The sequence below is a fragment of the Amblyraja radiata genome, unplaced genomic scaffold (genome assembly GCF_010909765.2).
Source record: "Amblyraja radiata isolate CabotCenter1 unplaced genomic scaffold, sAmbRad1.1.pri S93, whole genome shotgun sequence".
Classification (NCBI taxonomy): domain Eukaryota; kingdom Metazoa; phylum Chordata; class Chondrichthyes; order Rajiformes; family Rajidae; genus Amblyraja; species Amblyraja radiata.
The window spans coordinates 208016-224440 of NW_022630175.1; the positions used below are offsets into that span (position 1 = coordinate 208016).

At 47.4% G+C, this 16425-nt stretch overlaps 1 long non-coding RNA gene across 1 annotated transcript; it reads right to left on the bottom strand.

The window, feature by feature from the left end:
* Positions 1-1049: 1049 nt before the first annotated feature.
* Positions 1050-15587, bottom strand: LOC116969647. The gene is made up of 3 exons (XR_004410876.1): positions 15548-15587; positions 15420-15421; positions 1050-1112 (listed from the first exon to the last, which is right to left on the bottom strand). It is a non-coding gene; the product is annotated as an uncharacterized LOC116969647 (long non-coding RNA).
* Between the last annotated feature and the right edge of the window lie 838 nt (positions 15588-16425).

Consider the following 16425-nt stretch of genomic DNA (forward strand, 5'->3'; position numbering starts at 1 on the left):
CCCTTCCAAACAAGGTTTAAGAAAGAAATGCAGATGCTGGAAAAATCATAGGTAGACAAAAGTGCTGGAGAAACTCAGCGGGTGAGGCAGCATCTATGGAGCGAAGGAATAGGTGACGTTTCAGACTGATGTGGAGGTGGGGGTGGTGGGAAGAAAGAAAGAGGCGGAGACAGTAGGCTGTGGGCGTGCTGGGAAGGAGGGGGAAGAGGAGGGAGAAACAGGGACTACCTGAAATTGGAGAAGTCAATGTTCATAACGCTTGAGGAGTTGAAGTGCTGGGCCACTGAGATATTAGGTAGCTTAGTGCGAACGAAAACAAACGTGGCTGTGGTAACGGGTCTGGGTGAAGGAAAACAAACCCCGCATGAACCAACCTGATCTCCCGGTGGCCCAGCACTTCAATTCCTCTTCCCATTCCCAATCCGACCTTTCTGTCCTGGGCCTCCTCCATGGCCAGAGTGAGTTCCACCGCAAATTTTGCTTGGGCAGTTTACACCCCAGCGGTATGAACATTGACCTCCAATTTCAGGAAGTCCTTGCTTTCTCCCTCCTTCCCCTACCCTTCCCAGCTTTCCCACAGCCTACTGTCTCCGCCTCTTCCTTTCTTCTTCCCGCCCCCCCATATCCGTCTGAAGAAAGGTCTCGACCCGAAACGTCACCTATTCCTTCGCTCCATGGATGTGTCCCAGATAGGACAATGAAATTCTTGCTTGCTGCAGCACAACATAATATTTTAGGCATAAATACTGATCAGGTCTGTGCGCCCATATACCATAGAATATATATATATATGTACACACATAAATAAACAGATAAAGTGCAATAGGTTGTTATAGTTCATAGTTTGTTTGAAGTTGTGTTTAATAGTCTGATGGCTGTGGGGATGAAGCTGTTCCTGAACCTGGATGTTGCAGATTTCAGGCTCCTGTACCTTCTATCTGAAGGCAGTGGGGAGACGAGTGTGTGGCCAAGATGGTGTGGGTCCTTGATGATGCTGCCAGCCTTTTTGAGACAGCAACGGTTAGATTTTTGACCAATTTGTCCATCACTAACAGTTGTGACAAATGGCAGATCAACTGGAATTATATGGATGAATCGAATGGATTCTAACACTAATAGTTTGAAGCTGTTGTTATCATTCACGGGCTATGCCCACATTAACCCACGGTAACAGTTATTGTTCACCGGCATTGTCCACGACCACCCGTTGCCACAGTCGGGTCCTGCATGTCAGCAGGAAAGGTCTCAAGATTTAAAACTTGCTCACGACTGCGACCAAGGGGTTGAGAATTATTATCAGCAGCTGCTGAGATTACTCGAGGAAGTTTGGTTTTGAATTTTGAGAAATACACGTTGCTAAACAAAGATCTATTTCCGTGCAGACCCATTATTGAAACATTAATCTAGAGACACGATTGAGCAGCAGCAGAGAATACTACCATGGAAGGTTTTCCGATCAACTCACAATGCCGTTGCCCCAGAGAGTTTCTGTTCCTACCTGGCGCTGACCTCACGATTCTGCTTCAAGCGAAACCGAGTGATTGAGTTTTATAGATCCTAACAATGAGTGAGCACACCCGGACTAAAGTTCAGCTCAATAAACAGTGATAAAGTTGTACTTCAGCCTCATCAGCAAACACGTCCACACCCTGATCCCTGATGCTGCTACAGAAATACACAAAGACTCATTCAAACCAAGAGTTCCAACATATTGTTTTACCACCTCAGGCAGCTGAGGAAATTCAGAGTCTCTCTGAGGAACCTTCAGTGTTTCTACTCTGGGGCTATAGAAAGCGTCTTGTCCGGCAACATCACAATCTAGTTTGGGAACAGCTCTGCCCAGGACAGGAAAGCTCTGCAGAGAGTAGTGCGTTTGGCCGAACACACTATTGGAACTACACTCACTCCCCTGCAGGACCCATACACCAGGAGGTGCAGATCCAGAGCCAGCAACATTATGGGGGACCTCTACCACCCCAGCTGCTACGGTCAGCCAAACGCCTCCGCTGTCACGCTGTGAAAACAGAGAGGATGAGACGGTTTCTTCCCAGAGGAACTCTTATCTCAACATGAACTAATTTACTGTGCTAATTTACTGCTGTGTTGTGTCTTTTGTAAAAAAATATTTTCTACCATGTAAATACTGATTCTGTTCTATTCTGTTCTGTAGTTTTTGCACAATCCGCAGGCATTGCCTCTTTAATTTCACTGCACATTTTGTATGTGTATGTGACAAATATTGTTGGCTTGACTTGACTTGTTTGATCAAAGCTTACAACATCAGCACATGGTGGCAATAACCAGGTCCCCACAGCAATTGCAACTGCTCCAGAGAGGAGTCACGACATACAGGTTGCTTCAGCTCGGTTCGTGTAGTCGATTCATTTATTACAATTGTAAAGGGCCTGTCCCACTTTCACCACCTAATTCAAGACCTTTTTTTACTTGTGGATATTTTTCATCAGGCTTGATGCCACGAGTACCTACGACTAGCATCACGGCCTGCTACGACCTACCTATGACCTCTTACAACCTATGACCTCGTGACGACTATGCTGCAAGTACGAGTCAAGGCCAAACTCAGCAGAGGTCGTGAAAGTGGGACAGGCCCTTAACTGCTTCAGAGAGGGTGTAATTGTAACAGCTTCAGGTCTTCACCCTGCACCCCAATCCCTCACCAGTCTTGTTTTATTACGCACCTGATATTTGCAGATCACCACCCTCAAAGCCCTGTGTCATAATATTTTACATACCCCCCCCCCCCCCCCACCAATCCACCCAGCACGACCCCATAGTCTATCCGAACTATGCCTCTCATACTTTATATTTGTTTAACCATATAACAATTACAGCACGGAAACAGGCCATCTCGGCCCTACAAGTCCGTGCCGAACAACTTTTTTCCCTTAGTCCCACCTGCCTGCACTCATACCATAACCCTCCATTCCCTTCTCATCCATATGCCTATCCAATTTATTTTTAAATGATACCAACGAACCTGCCGCCACCACTTCCACTGTAAGCTCATTCCACACCGCTACCACTCTCTGAGTAAAGAAGTTCCCCCTCATGTTACCCCTAAACTTCTGTCCCTTAATTCTGAAGTCACGTCCTCTTGTTTGAATCTTCCCTATTCTCAAAGGGAAAAGCTGATCCACATCAACTCTGTCTATCCCTCTCATCATTTTAAAGACCTCTATCAAGTCCCCCCTTAACCTTCTGCGCTCCAGAGAATAAAGACCTAACATATTCAACCTTTCTCTGTAACTTAGTTGTTGAAACCCAGGCAACATTCTAGTAAATCTCCTCTGTACTCTCTCTATTTTGTTGACATCCTTCCTATAATTGGGCGACCAAAATTGTACACCATGCTCCAGATTTGGTCTCACCAATGCCTTGTACAATTTTAACATTACATCCCAGCTTCTATACTCAATGCTCTGATTTATAAAGGCTAGCATACCAAAAGCTTTCTTTACCACCCTATCTATATGAGATTCCACCTTCAAGGAACTATGCACGGTTATTCCCAGATCCCTCTGTTCAACTGTATTCTTCAATTCCCTACCATTTACCATGTACGTCCTATTTTGATTTGTCCTGCCAAGGTGTAGCACCTCACATTTATCAGCATTAAACTCCATCTGCCATCTTTCAGCCCATTCTTCCAAATGGCCTAAATCACTCTGTAGACTTTGGAAATCCTCTTCATTATCCACAACACCCCCCTATCTTGGTATCATCTGCATACTTACTAATCCAATTTACCACACCTTCATCCAGATCATTGATGTACATGACAAACAACAAAGGACCCAACACCGATCCCTGAGATACCCCACTAGTCACCTGCCTCCAACCCGACAAACAACCATCCACCATTACCCTCTGGCTTCTCCCATTCAGCCATTGTTGAATCCATCTTGCTACTCCTGCATTTATAGCCAACAGTTGAACCTTCTTAACCAACCTTCCATGAGGAACCTTGTCAAAGGCCTTACTAAAGCCCATATAGACAACATCCACTGCTTTACCCTCATCAATTTCCCTAGTAACCTCTTCAAAAAATTCAAGATTAGTCAAACATGACCTTCCAGGCACAAATCCATGCTGACTGTTCCTAATCAGACCCTGTTTATCCAGATGCTTATATATATTATCTCTAAGTATCTTTTCCATTAATTTGCCCACCACTGAAGTCAAACAAACTAACAGGCCTATAATTGCTAGGTTTACTCTTAGACCCCTTTTTAAACAATGGAACAACATGCGCAGTACGCCAATCCTCGGGGACTATTCCCGTTTCTAATGACATTTGAAATATTTCTGTCATAGCCCCGGCTATTTCTACACTAACTTCCCTCAATGTCCTAGGGAATATCCTGTCAGGACCTGGAGACTTATCCACTTTTATATTTTTCAAAAGTGTCAGTACTTCTTTTACTTTGAAACTCTTAGTATCCATAGCTACTCTACTAGTTTCCCTTACCTCACATAATTCAATATCCTTCTCCTTGGTGAATACCGAAGAAAATAAATTGTTCAATATAGCCCCCATCTCTTTTGGCTCTGCAGATAGCTGTCCACTCTGTCTCTCCAATGGACCAATTTTATCCCTCGTTATCCTTTTGCTATTAATATAGCTGTAGAAACCCTTTGGGTTTACTAAATATGAACCGCAATGAACAGTTCCATAAAACTGCGAAGTGGCCGTTTTATCCGAAAACCCCAGGTTAAAGTTTGTCTACTGCCCGACCTTGTAAGGTCTCCTGATTCCGATCGCATCCACCCAGCTTTATGGGCTCTGACGGTAAATTAAAAAACGCTGGGCAAAGCTCATCTCTGCCGGTTAATGTTTAACTAAATTCACAGTTTGATCAGATTATGCCTCCCTCCACACCCTGTTTCTAAGATACGGGATTGTTCCCAATCACGCAGTGGTCCGTGCGGTTCGGATTGATGAAACATTTTCTCAACTTGCCTGTTTACAGTGTTTATTTATCCTCCAGTCTTTCCCTCTCTGTCTCACAAGAAATGCCATGAGCTGTGGACACATGTGATATCTCGCTTCGAGCCACATTCACTGTGATCATGGCTGATCATCCCCAATCAGTAACCCGTTCCTGCCTTCTCCCCATATCCCCTGGCTCCGCTATCTTTAAGAGCTCTATCTAGCTCTCTCTTGAAAGTATTCAGAGAACCTGCCTCCACCACCATCTGAGGCAGAGAATTCCACAGATTCACAACTCTCTGTGAGAAAAAGTGTTTCTTCGTCTCCGTTCTAAATGGCTTACCCATGATTCTTAAACTGGGGCCCCTGGTTCTGGACTCCCCCAACATCGGGAACATGTGTCCTGCCTCTAGCGTGTCCAAGCTCTAAATAATCTTATATGTTTCATGGAGATCCCCTCTCATCCTTCTAAACTTCAGAGTAAACAAGTCCAGCTGCTCAATTCTCTCAACATATGACAGTCCCGCCATCCCATCCCGGGAATTAACCTGGTGAACCTACGCTGCACTCCCTCAATTTCTTGAGCTGGAGGGTGGTGAATCTGTGGGATTCATTGCCCCAGACGGCTGTCATTAGGTATGTTTAAGGCGGAGATTGACAGGTTCGTCATTCGTACGGGTGTCAGGGTTATTGGGAGAAGGCAGGAGAATGGTGTTGAGAGGGAGAGATAGATCAGCCATGATTGAGTCTAAGAAAAAATTTGTCTATATTTCTCGTTTCCCTTATCCGTAACCAGATTGAAGAAGCGAAACGGCACACTCCTTCTCTCCAGAGATGCTGCCTGTCCCGCTGAGTTACTCCAGCTTTTTGTGTCTAACCATGATTGATGGCGGAGTAGACTAGATGGGCCGACTGGCCTCATTCTGCTGCTCCCCATGGCAGACCCCTCTCTGCCCGGTGATGCATAAACTCGGGGCGTCACCGGGCAGCTGTGGCCGCAGGAACCCCTGCACTGATGAGCGGGGACCCGGTTGACAAACGGCGCCACTCTCCCCGGGGATTCACGGTGGCGCGTACAGCGGTAGAGTTGCTGCCTTACAGCAAAATGCAGCGCCGGAGACCCGGGTTCCATCCCGACTACGGGCGCTGTCTGTGCGGAGTTTGCACGTTCTCCCCGTGACATGCGCGGGTTTTCTCCCTCGCTCCCCGGCCCCGAGTTCCCTCATCCGCCGCGGCCACAACCCGCCGCCGCAACAGGTCGGTCAGCAGGAAGGAAGCGCCGCCCATCCGGTGACGTCCAGACCGTGCACATGCGCACTGCCTCATCAGAGCGGGGGCGGGGCCGATTACAGCAATTTACATCAGAACAGCGAGCTGTGGATCAAAGATCTTTCGTACAGCGAGCTGTAGGATGCTCGCTCCCCCCCCCCCCCCACAACTGTATTACACTCGCTCCCGGGCGGCCCAACGTTTTTGTTTATATCCTCTCTCTCTCTCTCTCCCTCCCCCCTTTTTCTCCTCTCTCTCCTCTCCCCCTCCCTTCCTCCCTCCCCCTCTCTCTCTCCCCTCCTCTCATTCTATCCTTCCCCCACCCCTCTCTCCTCCTCCACCCCTCTTCCCGCCACCCTCCTTCTCCCCTCCTCCATCCCCCCACCAACACCCCTCTCCCCTCCACCACCCACAACCCCCCTCTATCCGCCATCAACCCCCCTCTCCCCTCCTCCAATCCCCTCTCCCCTCCTCCAACCCCCTCTCCCCTCCTATTCCCCTCCCTCGCTTTCCCCACCTCTCCCCCTCCTCTCTCTACCCTCCTCCCTTCCCCCCTCCTCTCCGCACCCCGTCTCCCCCTACCCCCCCTCAACCGCCCCCCTGCGTGTGTGTGGGAGGTGGTTAATGTGCGTGTGAAGCCGCAGGCCCCTCCCCGCAACCGCACATTGAGGGGACAGGACCCATCGGTCTCCCTCCCTCCCCTCATCCCCCCCGTGTGTGTGGGGGTGATTAGTGTGCGTATGAAGCCGCAACAACCCCCATCCCTCTCCATCCCCCTCCACTTCTACCCCTCCTATCCTCCCCCACAGTCCACACTCCTCTCCTCCATCCCCTCTCCCCCTCCTCTTCTCCCTCTCCACTCCTCTTCTCTCCCTCCTCCAACTCCCTTCTCCCCTCCCCATCACCTCTCCTCCCTCCTCTGCCCTCTACTCCCTCGCCATCCCTCCCTTTCTCCCCCTGCCTTGCCCCCTCCCCCCTCCTCTCTCTCGCTCTCCAGCCCCCCCCCTCCTCTACCATCCTCTCTCCCTCCCCCTCCCCCCTCTGCGCCCCCTCCCCATCCCAGTCTTCTCCCCGTCTCCACCCTCCCCTCTCTCCCTCCTCTTCTCTCCCCCCTCCATCTCACCCTCTTCTCTCCCCTTCCAACTCGCCCCCTTCCAACTCGTCCCCTCCCCTCTCCTTCCTTCCCCTCACTCACGTCCTCCTCTCTCTCCTCCCCTCTAATCTTTCTCAACCCCCTCCCTCCCTTCCACCCCCCTGCCTTTCCCCCACCCTCTCTCTCTCCTTGATTCATTGATTCTCTCTCATTTCCCCATTACATTTCAAATGATTTACTGGGAGTAGCTTCCCATCCCTGACAAACATTCACTTATTTTCCCTAATCAGACCTTCAACATCCTTTGTTCACCAAGGCTCACAAAACTAAACTTCTTAGCTTCTTCCACTAACTGCCACGCTGAGTCAAGTTCAAGTTCAAGTAAGTTTATTGTCATGTGTCCCTGTATAGGACAATGAAATTCTTGCTTTGCTTAAGCACACAGAAAAATAGTAGGCATTTACTACTAAATAGATAAATGTGTCCATATACCATGATATAAATATATACACACATGAATAAATAAACTGGTAAAGTGCAAATAACAGTCTAAACAGTTCTCTCACTTTTAAAAACCTCTAATCATCATCACATGTTCGCTCCCCTCTAGTAGCTGCTCCCAGACAGTCTTTATACCCATCAAATGACCCTAATGCAGACATACCTGCCCTATCATTCCTGTACTCTCTCCGGCTCAGGTCTGTCACCCTTCCGATGATTCCCTATTCCCTCTCCCCGTGTGTGCTGCAGGTCAGGCAATCTGATCCAGTCACATTGTTGGGACATTTATATCTGACGTAATTCTGCAACACACCGTCGTCTGTCCTCGTTGTCGAGGCCACTGGATCTCCTCCCTGGTCCCCTCCATCAGCCATGATGGTGAATGCCGTTCATGCCTCCCGCTGCTCTGTAATACACAGATTAAAAGCCGGTATTAGACACCAATTGCAACGAGCAGGACACTTTCAGCTGATGACATCACATGCTGTCAACCGTGTAGGAAAGAACTGCAGATGTTGGTTTAAATCACAGGTTGACACAAAATGCTGGAGTAACTCAGCGGGACAAGTAGCATCTCTGGAGAGAAGGGTTTTTTTTATAATCGGTGACGTCTCGGGGTCAAGACCCTTCTTCAGACGGATTCAGTCCCTCCAACACATGCTTGTCTTATCAATAATTCAAACCCCCAAAATAATGGAACAAATGTACGCTGGAGACAGGACTAATGGCAAAGTATCTTTCCAGGAAATAAGATGGGGGAACACGTAGTCTGTGTAGCTCCGGAAATTAGGTTTATTTGGAACAATAAATGAACATATTAGGAGCAGGAGTATGACACTTGGCCTCTTGAGTTTGATATGCCTTTTTGTAAGGTTGTAAGGGGGGGGGGGGGGGGGGGAATTTAACCGGAGTCACTCCCCAAGATCATGCCGTCCACTCTGGACCGGCGGAAACCTACTCATAGTATGGAATCTGCTGTCATAGGGGAGCACTGTCCCCGATCCCCCGCCCCAGCCAGTGAGGTCCCACTCCAGTCCTCCACCCCATCTCCGCCCCGGGTGGCGAGGTGTCCCCCCCCCCACACACGACCCAGCGCGGTCTCTTTCCCCCCCTCCCGTCCCGGATGATGCGGTCCCTCAACCCGACACGGACTGCAGGGTCACTATCCCCGCCCGGACAACGGGATCTCCACCCTACTCCCACGCCCTGGACAGTGGAGTCCTTCACTCCACTCCCCCGCTCACCCCACCCCTAAACGGTGGGGTACCTCTCCCCGCTCCAGACAGGTGTGGAAAAGTGACGCCCCTCTATCTTAATCAGATACTTAAATAATCTTGTGCACCTAACTTGGCAATGGTGCATTATTGACACATGAACCGAGAACCAGTGAGAATGATTATTATTTTTAGCACTAATAACAATCACACTATACACAAGCAGTGCAAAAATAAATTAATGGTGCAGCTGAAGACAATATCCATTCATTCATCATTGAAAACATTAGCGACGCAGTGGTGCTGGTTTCCGACGGGAACGGTGACGGATGGACGGTCTCCTAATTTGAGGAAGGACATTCTTGCTTTTGAGGGAGCCCAGCGTAGGTTCACAAGGTTAATTCCCGGGATGGCGGGACTGTCATATGCTGAGAGAATGGAGCAGCTGGGCTTGTTCACTCTGGAGTTTGAAGGAGATCTTATTGAAACATATAAGATTATTAAGGGTTTGGACACACTAGAGACAGGAAACATGTTCCAGATGTTGGGGGAGCCAGAACCAGGGGCCATTTTAAGATAAAAAGCAAAGCCTTTTTTGGAGATTAAGAGAAAGGGAGTTATATAACAGTAAGAACAAGGGGTAAGCCATTTAGAACGGAGATGAGGAAACAGAATTCTCTGCCTCAGAGGGAGGTGGAGGCCGGTTCTCTGGATACTTTCAAGAGAGAGCTAGATAGGGCTCTTAAAGATAGCGCAGTCAGGGGATATGGGGAGAAGGCAGGGACGGAGTACTGATTGTGGATGATCAGCCATGATTACATTGAATGGCGGTGCTGGCTGGAAGGGCCGAATGGCCTACTGCTGCACCTATTGACCATTGTCTATTATCACACTACGCCGTCCTCCAGTTCCTGCGGGCTTCCGCCCCTGAAAGAATAGGATTTTGTTGTGTGTGCTTTATCATCATTCCTTACAATGCCGTGTACGACAGTGATCGCAACTTCTACTGAAGTGTGGATGGCCGTTGCCTCGCTAGCTCTTCCGCCCATTGACAGGTCTTGTTTTTGGTCATGCTGGTGGTCAACAGCCCCCTCCTCACCTGGTTTGCCAGGTGAGGAGGGGGCTGTTGACCACCAGCATGACCAAAAACAAGACCTGTCAATGGGCGGAAGAGCTAGCGAGGCAACGGAGACAGTTTTTAGACAGTGGGAGACAGTTTAGTCACCGACTATACGACCATGGAGCAGGTAGCACGGGATTACATGGTAACCGTGGTGGGGGGAACTCTCCCCGACCTGACCTGATAATATACTGATATAGAAAGTGTAACGGCCACAATGAGGTCGATTGGGAGATCGGGATTACATCCTCAGCATACAAGGTGTATATTTAATAGCCTGACCACATCATCTATACACCATTTTAGTGAATCTTGTCGTACATGCTTTCCAGCTTTTGGGTTTTCGATGGGAGGAGACGGAACGACGTGGGTATGAGGGGTCCTCCTTACATTGGCTGCTTTTCCAAAGCAGCATGCAACTCAAGTTATAATGTATTCCACTAGGACACTGTCTATAGTGTATCAGGATAAGTTAGGTATAGTCACTGGGAAATGCTGAACTTCCTTAGTCTTCTGGCGGTGTATGCTTTGACAACCAGATAGACTAACATATTATCTGGCTGCTATCACATTATTGTTTGGCATCTTGTGCGATTGCTTGTCATGTTTCACACAGTGTTAAAAACATCACAAAATGCATTCAATAATGAAAATGCAGGAAACTCAGTCCATCCGGCAGCATCTGGTCAAAGAGATACAGTGGAAAACCCAATATCTGAACTGGGACTGTCCACAGATGATATCTGACCTGCTGAGTATATCCAGAATTCAGTGTTTTTATTTCAGATTTCAAACATCTACAGCTGTATATGAATACAAGGAACAGCAGATGCTGGAAAATCGAAGGTAGACACAATTGCTGGAGAAACTCAGCGGGACGACAGATGGCACAATGGGCTAAGTGTTCGGCTGGCAACCGGAAGGTAGCCGGTTCGAATCCCGCTTGGAGTGCATACTGTCGTTGTGTCCTTGGGCAAGACACTTCACCCACCTTTGCCTGTGTGTGAATGATTGGTGGTGGTCGGAGGGGCCGTAGGCGCAGATTGGCAGCCACGCTTCCGTCAGTCTGCCCCAGGACACTTGTGGCTACTGAAGTAGCTTACCACCACCGAGTGTGATTGAGGAGTGAATGAATAATGCGATGTAAAGCGCCTTGAGTATTAGAAAGGCGCTATATAAATCCCATCCATTATTATTATTATTATCTGTGGAGTGAAGGAAATAGTGCAACGTTTCAGGCCAAAACCCTTCTTCAGATTGATGTGGGGGGGGGTGGGAACTGAGCGGAGGTGTTGGGCGAAACGATCGCCAAGCCTACGCTTGGTCTCACCGATGAAGATCAGCTGACATCTAGAGCAGCAGATGCAATAGATGAGGTTGGAGAAGATGCAGGTGAACCTCTGTCGCACCTGGAACGACTGCTTGGGTCCTTGAATGGAGTCTAGGGTGGAGGTAAAACGACACGTGTAGCATCTCTTGCGGTTGCAAGGGAAAGTGCCCGGGGAGGGGTGGAGCGGGAGGGAAGGGAAGAATTGACCAGGGAATTAACAATATTAACAATGAATTAACAATATTAACTCGCTGTAGCAGATGTCCTGCTATAACAAAACAACTATTTTAAAAGTTATGTTCCACCGACACTACCTGTTATTACAATCTTTTACCTCTATATTACAAAATATACGAAACCTAATACATACAGCATTCCCCCCAAGGTTTCAGAATGCCCCACGCCAACATACTTCAAAAATTACAAATGTTGTAAATATGAAGAAAGATTTGTGTGACTAATTTTAAATCATGAATGAAGGATGTGCACAAAATTACAAGATCTCCATGTAGAATATTTCCTGGGACAGAATCATCAAATACCAGCAATATAGACGAGATGGAAAAAACACCCCATTGAAAACAAAAAGCCATGGTATTCCTCTATAATCAAGAACCAAATAACAAGCGCAGGAGTAGACCACCTGGCACCTCGTGTCTGCCCTGTATTCCAGATGCCCTTTAGCTGATCTTTCCAAAGACCCAATTCATCATCTGTCCCAGATCATCGAAGCTTTGAAATCCCCTGATCACCGTATCATTATTCCAGACCAAACAAGGTCAATCCACAACATCCACGCCTCATCTGATTGGAGGTGTCAACTCACAGAGAAAGGGAGGAAACACCCTTGAATGGGGAATTACCACCACACTCTGCTGGCCCTCTTCCAAACACAACCCTGCCACCCAGGATGAAAGCTTCCACACCACCACGATACTCACTAGCTGGAGGGGAAATAAACAATTTCATGGGCCAACTGCAAACATCCGAACTCTACTAGAAACTATAGTCCCCACTGTCCCTATGGCACATCCCTGGAGTTTCCATTCCAGAATAGAAGGATTATATCCCAGGCCTGGACTCTGCTGGTTCTCCATGATGTCAGGTGATGTCTGCAGTACCACTTCACAGGAGAATCATCAGTCTCATCTCTACAGGACGCTGCCCAAACCCGCACAAAGGTTCATCAGACGGCGTTACCAGGAGGGAGCTGGAGACGTCAGGCGCCAGGAGTGGCCCAGTAGGACGGTGAACTGGGTTCATGCCTACAGTGACTTGTAGGTAGGTGGAGGCGCCCCATGAGACACATAGATGGGTGAGGAGAGGGAGGTCAGTTCACAGGAACTGCACCAGGACATCGAGCTTGCGGGCGGATCCGATTTGGACTTTGAAAATGGCGATGCCTGCATGTGTAATATGTGCTTTAAGAATTTCACTGTATAGTTACATATTGAACTACTGAACTGTTGAACAAACATTTATTCCTCTCAGCACTCAGCTCTCCAACTGATTCATCCTCAACAAACAGGGATTATCCTTTGCTATCTTGCGGACATTCTCTATTATCATAGCTGAAAGATACAATTCTGCATTAAATGGTACAACTTCTGGCCCTGAACTATCCCAACTGTGGACAGGTGATCTCTCCCTACCTTTAAACAACCTCTAGCATCTAAATCAAACGTATTTGTTTATCTTACCGTTGTGTGTGATCTGGCCAAGTACAAATGACTGGCATTTGTTACCAGTGTAATAAAGACAATGTGTATTTACTTTATTGATTAAAATAGTGTATGCAGAAAACTGTGGAAGTGCAATGGTGGATGATCCATTAACAGAACTGGGACTGTAATCCAATGCTGCTCAAACTGCTGAGTGTTTCCAGCATGGCAGCATTTTCTCTTTTTTCTTCAGATCTTCTGGAATAGCAATATTTGTTTTTAATTTCCATGCCCAAAAAAACTGGTTGCAAAAGTCACACGTCATCCTACAGTGGTCATTAGATTTGTGTAAATTTCGTGATTACATTCGCATTCCCGATAGTCCCAACTCGTTTGTTCTCATTTCATTATTGTACAAAACGCATTCTGTGTTGCAAATCCTAAATCCTTAAAGTAGCATTTCCTCTTACTATCATTCTGCTGCTCCTTCTCCTGGGATCACAGGTGATAAAAAATGTGCGCTCTCCTTACAGAAAGCTGGGAAATTACTTAACTCTGGCAATGGAGGAATTTGCCCACCACAAATAACTGAAAACGGAAATAACAAGCTGACGGTTTCATTATGAAATAGTTCCCTGAACATTCAGCCATTTTGTAAGTGTAATACAAACTCCGACATTTGCTTTGACTCCACCAGACTGCTCAGCGCATTCACCACATCAACTGTTAGTTCCAACTCTATAGAAGTCTGTGTGATTTGCAACATCTACACAAACACATCCAATGACAAAACACAGCTATTGCTCAACATTACTTTTCTGCTTCAATCTATCACTGGGACACATTTACTCATAACAATAAATTCAATGTCATGCCAAGAGCAAATCAAATTCAATGGTGAAATTTAACCGAAATCTCCCCGCAAGATTAGACCCGTCCACTGCGGACCGGCGTGATAATACTCACCGATGGGAATCTACTGTCCTCGCTTCCCGGTTCTCCCCCGCCCCGGACAGTGGAGTCCCTCTCCTCTCCACACTCCCCCAGCCAGTGCAGTCCCTCTCTTCACTCCTCTCCTCTCCCCCGGCCCGGCCACCGGGGTCGAGGTCCCGCTCCCCCGCCGCGGCCACAACCCGCCGCCGCTGCAACAAGTCTGTCCAAAGCAAAGATCTTAGAGCGGAGCAAGATAGGCCACTCCTGCGAAATGCAATGGGCTGACGTGTAGTAGCTACGGAGGGGATCCTGGGCATTTTTCCCCGCCCATTTTAGTAACCGGAGCCTATCTGACCTGACCTGACCTGACCCGACCCGACCCGACCCGCAGTGTAATCAATGTTGGGGGGGGGGGGGGGGGTGATGTGGCAAAGCCCGTCACCGGGAAGAAAATTCAATAAAACTCAGATGCTGCAAATCTGAAATAAAGACCCGCAGATGCTGCAAATCTGAAATAAAGACCCCCATATGCTGCGAATACGAAATAAAAACCCGCAGATGCTGCAAATCTGAAATAAAGACCCACAGATGCTGCAAATCTGAAGTAAAGATCACCATATGCGGCAAATACGAAATAAAGACCCACAGATGCTGCAAATCTGAAATCATGAGCCACAGATGCTGCAAATCTGAAAGAAAGCCCCGCAGATGCTGCAATTCTGAAATCATGACCCACAGATGCTGCAAGTACAAAATTAAACCCGGAGATGCAACAGGTATTAAATAAAGATCTGCAGCTGCTGCAGGTCTGGAACAAAGACCTGTAGATGTTGCAAATCTGAAATAAAGACCCGTAGATCCCACAAATATGGAATAAAGACCCACAGATGCTGCATGTCTAAAATCAATCCCACAGATGCTGCAGGTTTGAAATCAACCCCACAGGTGCTGCAGGTATAAAATCAAACCGGAAAACACAACCTCAAGTTCCCATTTAGGTTGCACACCACCTCGACTTTAAAATATCGATGAATCCAAATGGTGAACTCTCTCCCCCAAACAGAACATGTCACATGTCATGGGTGGAATTGGCTGCTCACAACTTCTGCTCAAATAAACAAATGCTGCTCAGACACGTAAACACAACTCAAACATTTACCACAAATTTCTAATTCCAAGAAAGGTTAACATTGGCAAAGTCACGGGGTGCTAGGTGGTTAATTGGAATAAGTTTGGAAATTATTAACTGTATTTGGAACTTTGATAAATGATTGGAAAGGCTAAATTTCACGAGAGCATCAATTGAGCTGTATAGAGTAATGAGATGAGGGACGAAAGGGGGAGGACCACTTCCCCTGAGTAATTCGGTCGAATACAGGGTAGCACGATGATAAAGGAATTCGCTGAAAGATTGTAGACCTGGTGAAATGTTTCTCCCACCACAGGATCAGTACAGATCTGGAACTCATAGAAACATAGAAAAAAGGTGCAGGAGTAGGCCATTCGGCCCTTCGAGCCTGCACCGCCATTCAATATGATCATGGCTGATCATCCAACTCAGTATCCCATCCCTGCCTTCTCTCCATCCCCCTGATCCCTGTAGCCACAAGGGCCACATCTAACTCCCTCTTAAATATAGCCAATGAACTGGCCTCAACTACCTTCTGTGGCAGATAATTCCACAGCTAAAATTACCTTTGAAGAAATGTATACACTAAAATGTGTGCTTGAAGACTGGTTACCAGAAGGTGGGATCTAACCGATGAACTCTTGCACAACCGGCAAAGACACTGTGGGTCAAATAATTGGCTTCCTCTGTCCTCAATGTATTTAAACTGCAAATGACCAACGGTACCTGGGGGATGGAGGTACCACTGGTAGACACAGTGATGAAGACAGGAACCCCAATCACATTTACAACTGGGTGGAGCTGGGCAGCCCTGCATTGTTCCACTGTTCCTCAGAGTCAGAAACAAGCCACCCCAGAAACACACCGACCACCACCCCAGTCACAGATTCTGACCCCTGGATCTGGACTCTTCACTCAGGGGAATAACCAGGAGTCAAGAGTGTTAAATTCTCACATGTACAATGGAACAATTATATTCTTACATGCAGCATAACATAACACCCAGGCATACATCCAATCTATGGACATTTCATTCAGGTCATCCCTCATTCCTCTAAACATTAAAGAACAGAGGCTGAGCATCGGTCTCGCTACACACGGCAACGCCAGTCTGATGAAACGATGCAATATTATTCCTTATTTATGTCAATAAATGTTATCTAATACTCTTGGTGCTGCTGTAGCAAGGCACCATGTTCATTGTATAATAGTACAAAAACACTT